We start from the raw sequence: 9,169 nt of genomic DNA, 5'->3' as shown, positions 1-9,169 counted from the left end.
ACATTGAATTTGTAGTTCAGGCTGCTGTCTTGTGAGAGTGACACAGTGCCTTGCAATCTGATAGTGGGTGTGATTTTGGACTGGGATTGATGTATCTACCTGTCAGTGGGACGGAGTTGGGGTGAAATGGAAACAACTTCAGTCTGTCATGCTCTGTCTGACTGTTGGATTGACTGTTAGTCTCTGGAACTTGGGATCAGTGCCAGTCTGACGAGTACTGCTGGCAGTGATTGTGGAACTGATGTCTCTTTTCTCTCTGAGTGATACTGTCCTTACTGTGTGTGAGAAGCCGGCTGCACTTCCCCTTGTGCTGAGGCATCATTCTATTTATTCTGCTTCCTTCAAGTATTTGCCTGTAGAAAGAAAAAGTATTTATTATAATTCAGGAAGAGGTGTGGTGGAAGTTACAAGAGAGACCAAAACAATCTTTGAATGAATAATCATTGTGAACAATCACAAAGGAAACCCAGCAACACAAACAGAGTCAGTGTCTGATTCCACTGCAGTCCTTCAGCCCCCAGCTACTGCAAACCAGGGGCTTTGGCCGTTTTACAACAATTAAATGACATCCAGAAACAATCCACTGGGCCATGAATGGGACTGACCGACGGAACAGGGACTTTTACACAGGTCAGATTTCCAGTTCCCGCTCCCATGGTCTAACCGTTCAAGCGAAACCAAACAGCCGCTGTTCAAAATGTGTCCTTCACACTTCTCACCTGGTGCCTATGATAGATTCTCTTTGTGTAACTCCCCACATTCTGACTGTCCGCTTCTATTTCCACACTTCACTGTCCAATAACAATAAACTGCGGGACCAGGCTGGATCGCTCTCTTTGAGCTGGCACGGACATGTTGGGCCGAATGGCCTCATTCTGCGCCGGAAATTTTCTCTGCTTCTGTTTGCTGAATTGTTGCCTGAATCTGCGCCTGCGCTCCCCTCCCCCAGCACTGCCTGTGAGCGGAAGAAGATGGTTTGAAACTGTCGCGAATGGAGAGATCCCGTTCCCGGGGGAAGGAAGCAAACAGCAGCCTCCTTCCAGCAGCACATCGCTTTGGGAGCGTGTCCGCAGATAGACTCAGAGATCAGCATCGAGTCCGGGGCAAGTTCAGGGGCAGACGGGGGCTGTTTGTAAGAGGCGGAATGGAGAATCAACTGGTCCCAGAACATGGGGTGAGTGGGGGAAGGGAGAGGACATTCTCAGGCTGTGTGTCGACGGGGAAAGGAGACAGAATGGGAAGAACCTATCACTGCAGTGCAGTCAAACAATGATAATATTTGTATGACTGGGCTTCCTTTGTGGGGGCTCATTATTATTCGAGAGATTAAATTCATTAAAATCTTGTATCTTCTATCTCACCTGTATTTTAGTTATAAACATACTTTTGTTCAAACAGACAAATAATTGAATGAACCAGAATAAGTGTGATGTTTCCTCCACCCAAGTTACAAGGAAGAGTGTCACCAGCTCCTTCTCACACACAGTCCGTACATTATCATTCACAGAGCGCAGAGACACAGACAGGTCATCAGTTCCACAGTCTCAGACAGCAGAAATAGTTCCAGAGACACATTTTCAATCCATCAATCAAACAGAACAGGAGAGACGGACGTTGTTTCCATGTCACCCCAACTCAGTACCACTGACAGGTAGATTCATAAATCCCAGTCCAAATTCTCACCCACTATCAAATTATCAGTGTGTCAATCCCACAATAGTGCAACCTCAGCTACAAATTAAATACACATAGAACTGACACATGGTTCCCTTTTCAAAGTTATAGAATTAAGGGCGGTGCAGTGGTTAGCACCGCAGCCTCACAGCTCCAGCGACCCGGGTTCAATTCTGGGTACTGCCTGTGTGGAGTTTGCAAGTTCTCCCTGTGTCTGCGTGGGTTTCCTCTAGGTGCTCCGGTTTCCTCCCACATGACCAAAAGATTTACAGGTTGATAGGTAAATTCGCCATTATAAATTGCCCCTAGTATAGGTAGGTGGTAGGGAAATATAGGGACAGGTGGGGATGTGGTAGGAATATGGAATTAGTGTAGGATTAGTATAAATGGGTGGTTGATGGTTGGCACAGACTCGGTGCCGAAGGGCCTGTTTCAGTGCTGTATCTCTAAACTAAACTAATATAATCTGAGATTCAAGTTAAATACCAGCCCAATATTTACACATGTTATCAGTTTATTATCAGTATTAATTCCCATAATGTGTCCAGACATATACATTAGATACAAGACCAAATCTCAAATGCATAATCAGATTGAGAGATTCTGAAATATAGTATAACCTGAGATACAAACTCAGATTCCAGTTTCAAACTCATCCGGATTGTGAAACTAAAAGATACATCATAAATTTGATCAGTATAGTCTGAGCTATAAATTACATACCAGTCCTAAAACCTCATAGTGTCAGATGGAAGAAACTGCACAATTCCAGACTGAGTTCATTTTACACACAAGTCCAAGATTCTCCCTCAGAGTCAGACTGAATGGCATTGATCAAATTGATTGGTACAGCCTGAGTTACATTCGCACATCAATCCTGTATCAGATTGAAAGATACATTATCTTTCGCTATTATGTTCACAGTGACAGATATTTAATACTTGGCAAAACTTCAAACATATTGTCTGCTTAAAACCAACCACATCTGTGGCCTGCTGCTGTGCTGACATTTTATGCAGAATGAATCCAGACTTGCAAACAGTCCCAGGGATGGAAGGTTATATAATGAATCCCACACTCACACAGAGTACCAGATACTGACAGATAAAGTGATGCTGATACACATGCTCAGTGCCAGATGCTGAAAAGTATAGGTTGATTATTGCACTCACTCACAGTACCTCAGCCTGAGTCATCTAAAGCAACCTAACACACAAATAGTAGCACTGAGAGATTGAGAAAGAGTCCAAAACTCACATAGAGTACCAGGCACTGACAGATATAAAATGAAAACTACACACACATGGATATGGGATTGGCTAACTCACAGAAAACAGAGAGTGGGGATAAATGGAGCATTTTCAGATTGGCAAACTGTAACTAATGGAGTGCCACAGGTACAGTGCTGGGGCCTCAACTATTTATGGTCTATATTAATAACTTGCATGAAGGGACCAAGTATATTGTGTCTGCAAAGAGATATAGATAGGTTAAGTCAGTGGGAAAACATTTGGCAGATGGAGTATAATATGGGGAAATGTGAGATTGTCTACTTTGGCAGGTAGAATAGAAAAACAGAATATTATTTACATAGAGAGAGACTGCAGAATGCTGCTGTGCCAAGGAATCTGGGTGTCCAGGTACATGAATTGCAAAAATGTTAGCATGAAGGTATAGCAAGTAATTAGGAAGGCAAATGGAATGTTGGCATTTTTAGCAAGGGGAATGGAGTTTAAAAGTAAGGAAGTTTTGCTATAACTTTACAGGGCATTAGTGACATCCCAACTCCATACAGTTTTGGTCTCCTTACATAAGGAGGAATATACTTGCATTGGAATCAGTTCAAAGAAGGTTCACTCGACTGATTGCTGGGATGTTGGATTGTCTTATGAGAAAAAGTTGAGCAGGTTGGGCCTATACTCACTGGAGTTTAGAAGATTGAGTGGTGATCTTATTGATACCTGTAAGATTCTCAGTGGGCTGGACAGGTAGATGCTGAGAGGATGTTTCTCCTTGTGGGGGATTATAGAATTAGGGGCCAGAGTTTAAGATAAGCAGTCTCTATTTCAAGAAGGAGATGAGGAGGAATTTCTTCTCTGAGAGGGTTGTTAATCTTTGGAATTCTGCTCTCCAGAGGACTGTGGAGGTAGTGTCATTGAATATATTCAACGTAGCGATAGACAGGTTTTTGATCGACAACAGAGTCAATGGTTATGGGGGCAGGCAGGAAAGTGAAGTTATGGCCACAATCAGAACAGCCATGATCTTATTGAGTGGCAGAGCAGGCTTGATGGGCCAAATGGTCTACTCCTGTCCTATTTCGTATCTTCTTATGTTCTTACACACACACACACACACACACACACACACACACACACACACACACACACACACACACACCCAATGTGTGGCGGATCTTGAATTAATCCCACTTTCATACACAATACCAGTGACTGAAAGGTACAGAATTAATCCCACAGATAGATACAGTACCACCGACAGGTACAGAATGAACCCCATGCTCACAGTCAGCACCCGGGATCGAACGATACACGTGATTCCTACCCTCACATAACAATATCAGACTGAGTTACAGAATGATTTACACATTCATACTGGGCACCAATGACTGCGAATTAATTCATCCCACAATCACACACACTACCAAAGGCTGACAGATACAGAATTAATCCCACACTCCTATGTAGTAGCAAAGACTGACACATACAAAATCATTCTCAAATACTCCTACAGTACCTGGCAGATTCAGTGACTGCCAAACTCACATAAATCACCAGAGACTGACAGATAAAGAATGAACTCACACACACACTGAGATACTGACAGATATAGCTTGAATTCCACACATACAGAACCACTGACAGATTCAGACGAAGTCAGAAATCACATAACATTCCAGAGACTGACAGAATGAATCAAATACTCACACACAGTGCCACTGACAGAATGTATTCCACACTCACATACAATACCGAAGACTGCCAGATACAGAATGTATCTCACACTTACACAAAGTACCAGTGAGTGACAGGTACAGAATGAATCCCACATTCACACATGACGTTAGAGATGGACAGCCAAAAAACAATAAGACTGCCAGAATAGATAGAATTCACATAAAAAATCTAAAATATGGCAGAGAAGCACTCGACATAAATACATGTCTCATTTCCCTCATCTGGAAGGAGGAGAGCATGACAGGGGATCTCCGCGATGCGGTAATTGTGATCATCTTTAAAAAAAAGTTGACAAGACCGACTGTGTTAACTATAGAGGGGTAGGCCTGCTGTCCACCACAGGGAAGGTCATCACAAGAGTCCTTCTCAACTGCCTCCTCCCCGTGGCTGAAGAGCTCCTACTGGAATCACAATGTGGATTCTGTCCATCAACAGGCACAGTGAACATAATCTTCACAGCAAGACAACTTCAAGAAAATGTCGGGAGAAGCAGCAACTTTTATACATGGCCTTCTCTGACCTGATAAAGGCCTTCGACTCGACCAACCGAGAGGGATTATGGAATGTCCTCCTCAAACATACTGCACTACGACATGCAAGCTGTAATCCTTGCCAACGGATCTATCACTGACCCAATCCGAGTGCAAACTGGGGTCAAGTGAGGCTGTGTCATCGGCACCAATGCTCTTTTCCATCTTCCTTGCTGCAACACTCCACCTCATCTCCTCACACTCAAACACAGTACCTGACAGAGACAGAATGAATCCATACAGCACCAGAGACTGAGTAACCAAATTACATAAAACACTCAAGCACAGTAGCCTAGACTAAAAATGAAATTAATTGCACACTCACATGCAATAGCAAAGACACAACGACACAGAATCAGTCAATAAGTGTCCTCCTAACAACAGCCAGGACATTTCCAGGAAGCTCCACACAGGGAGCAGCTCTTTCAACAGAAACTGGGGCTGGAGAGAGTCTTTGTGCAAAATACTTCCTGATTGCAGTACGGGGATTTGTGATTGGTTGCAAATATTTAATCTGATTGGATGGCGAAAGAGACCAAATGTCGAATTACAATATTAAATCGTTGGGACATCATTCCAAATCACCCAATCACAATCTTTACTTTCCCCCATCCCTCATTAGCATAGAGCTGTGGGATTGTCTATTTAATCCGCACTCGGAAGGGGTTTGGTTTATTTCTGTGTCTGAAATTGAAACTGAAGATGGTTGAGGAGAAGAAGAAAGCAGCTGCTTAGAAGGGCGCCAAGAAAACCTTAAATAAACCGTCAGCAAAGGGCAGCAAGAAGAGGAGAAAGTCGAGGAAGGAGAATTACTCCATCTACATCTACAAAGTGATGAAGCAGGTTCACCCCGACACCGGCATCTCCTCCAAGGCCATGAGCATCATGAACTCGTTTGTGAACGATATTTTCGAGCGCATCGCGGGTGAGGCTTCCCGCCTGGCCCATTACAACAAGCGCAGCACCATCAGCTCCCGGGAGATCCAGACCGCCGTGCGCCTGCTGCTGCCCGGGGAGCTGGCCAAGCACGCCGTGTCGGAAGGGACAAAGGCGGTGACCAAGTACACCAGCTCCAAGTAAAACTGCACAATGGACTGAATAACATCCCAAACACAACGGCTCTTTTAAGAGCCACCCGCAATCTCTCTGAAAAAGCTGCATCCGAACATCTTTATGAAATCATTTTAAGACAATGTGTAACATAATAAATGTCCCACTGCTGTGTTTTTGTCTGCTGTCCCATAAACCGAACTCAAACCCATAATCCGCTCATCCGCCTTTACTTTTTTCCTAAAAGCTGTTATTGTGGTTTTGCACAGCCCCTGAATGACCGCATTAACAGCTGCTTTCAGCGGCAAGAGTCAGACCTCAGTCCCTTCACTCTATTCCTGAAATGTGAACTGATTCATCATTTTATTAACAGTAACTCTCCGCACTGTAACAGCCCGGAATGGGATTATTACACAGCAGACTAAGGGCAGTTTGAGGACTCGATCCTGCTTCCTCTTTTCAGAGAAGGACACTGATTGAAGATAAACTGAATGTTTCCCTTCAGGGAAATGCTGTGAACAGGGATTTAGTACCTCCCGGGACAGTTTGAAAGCAATTGTAGAAAGATGCACAATTTAAATAACATTTTAAACCCGCGTCTGTAATTCGTGACGGAAAAAGTTGAATAAAACAAAATAAAGAGAAGGGATTTTAAATATTTGACGAAGGATGACATTTATTTCAATCCGCTCCTTTCTGACAATGAAATTGGCGGGCTTTTTGAAATTGACAAATTTTCTGCTTCTGATGTTTTGGCGGTAAACCCCGCCCTCTTCTGTTGTCAGTGACCTGATTGGTGAAGAATATAGGCAAATGAGGTGAATTAAGTACCGGCCAATGGGGAGAGTTTTCAGTCGATAAGTAAAGTAAATGCGGCGGAAATTATCTATTCTTTGTGAAAGTAATTGTGAGATTGTGGAAATATCTGGAAGAGGAAAGACCAGCGGCAAAGCTCGGGCCAAGGCCAAGTCTCGCTCCTCCCGGGCTGGATTGCAGTTCCCGGTGGGCCGTCTTCACAGGCTCTTGAGAAAGGGCAACTATGCTGAGCGTGTGGGTGCTGGAGCCCCGGTCTATCTGGCTGCTGTGCTCGAGTATCTGACCGCTGAAATCCTCGAGCTGGCTGGCAACGCGGCCCGAGACAACAAGAAGAGCCGCATCATCCCCAGACACCTGCAGTTGGCCGTCCGCAACGATGAGGAGCTCAACAAGTTGCTGGGGGGAGTGACCATCGCTCAGGGCGGGGTGCTGCCTAATATCCAGGCCGTGCTGCTGCCGAAGAAAACCAGCGCTCAGAGCTCCCAGAAAAAGTAAAGCGGCCAAAATGTCACCTAATAAACCAAAGGCTCTTTTCAGAGCCACCCACAGTCTCTGTGAAAGGGCTGGTTACTGTCTGATTCCAGAATGCCAGTAACAGGACCGAATGAGAACTATTTCAAATGTCTAAGCATCTGTTTCAGTGATTTCTCACTGTCACCCCAAAGCCTGTCTAATTTATTACTTCCACACTGAGTGAGTTATTTGTCCCGTTACAGATTGCTGAATAGTCTTACCGCCATGGACAGATAAGTAGACAAAAAAATTACAGATTAAAACTTCGTAATATATATAATCCATCAAAAGCTTTTTTTATTCCGCTTTTATCAGCACAAAGTCCTGGCCCGATTTTCCGAACAGCTTTAAACTAACGCCAGGTTTACCATTAATTCGCTTCTTTCCGACACTGAAATTGATGGCTTTTTCGAATTCAAACTTTCTGCCAATTTAAGCCAGTGATTTGCTGTATTTTCTAATTCGAGGCTCGGCAATTGGTTAAGACATGTGAATGAGACGTGGGTGACCAATCAGAAGTGGGCTCTTGACAGCGCGGGCTCAAATTGCGGGAATTCCAGGTCCCTGAATGACTGAGCTGAAACTGATCAGTTTCACAAACCCTGTCAGTTTCAGTGCAGGAAACACCGTCTCGGGGGAAATAACATCACAAGTGGGGTTGGTTCCAGTGACCGATTCAACGGCTGCTGCAAAACTCCCGGATTCCCTCATTGCAGCGAAATAATTTTGAAATTCTATGAAAACAATGAGTGATTCTGGAGGAGTGATGTGGCTTTTCACTGAGGGCATGTGTCGACTGGGGAAATAACTAACTGGAGAGTCTCGGGCACTGTTTACACAGCCCGTTTAGAAAATCAAATCCACTGCACATCCTTGCTGCAAATGAAATGTCAAATTCGGGGATTCCAGTTTTTTTCATCCCGAACACAGCAGATTGATTGAACAAAGAATTAAAAGTAAAATACTGCGGATGCTGGAAATCTGAAATATTTCAGATTGATTGAACTGTTCTGAACAGCCTATCCCAGCTCTCATTTCTCGGTCACTGCTCTCTCTGTGAGGCGGTGGGTGGCTCTTAGAAGAGCCTTTGTTTTGTGTTTGCTGGAAAGGGTCAAATTGTTCAACCGCCGAATCCGTAGAGAGTGCGGCCCTGCCGTTTCAGAGCGTACACCACATCCATGGCAGTGACCGTCTTGCGCTTGGCGTGCTCAGTGTAGGTGACCGCATCCCTGATCACATTCTCCAGGAAAACCTTCAACACCCCGCGAGTCTCCTCATAGATCAAACCCGAGATCCGCTTGACCCCGCCACGGCGAGCCAGGCGGCGGATTGCTGGTTTGGTGATGCCTTGGATATTATCACGATGCACTTTGCGGTGCCGTTTTGCTCCGCCTTTGCCCAGTCCTTTGCCTCCTTTACCTCTGCCAGACATGATGATTCTTCATTCAGGTCACTACACAATGTAAGAAGCAGACTCTTGCAGGCTCTACTTTACACAGACCGCCCGGACCTGCCTGAGAATGGCAGAGAGAGAGCAGGAAGGGGAGGAGACAGAGTGAAGATTGAACAGAGAGCAGATGGGGAGGAGACACCCAGAGTGACAGACGG

Source organism: Heterodontus francisci, unplaced genomic scaffold, assembly GCF_036365525.1.
Source record: "Heterodontus francisci isolate sHetFra1 unplaced genomic scaffold, sHetFra1.hap1 HAP1_SCAFFOLD_58, whole genome shotgun sequence".
In the NCBI taxonomy this organism is placed as follows: Eukaryota; Metazoa; Chordata; class Chondrichthyes; order Heterodontiformes; family Heterodontidae; genus Heterodontus; species Heterodontus francisci.
Note: the sequence above shows the minus strand (reverse complement) of the source record.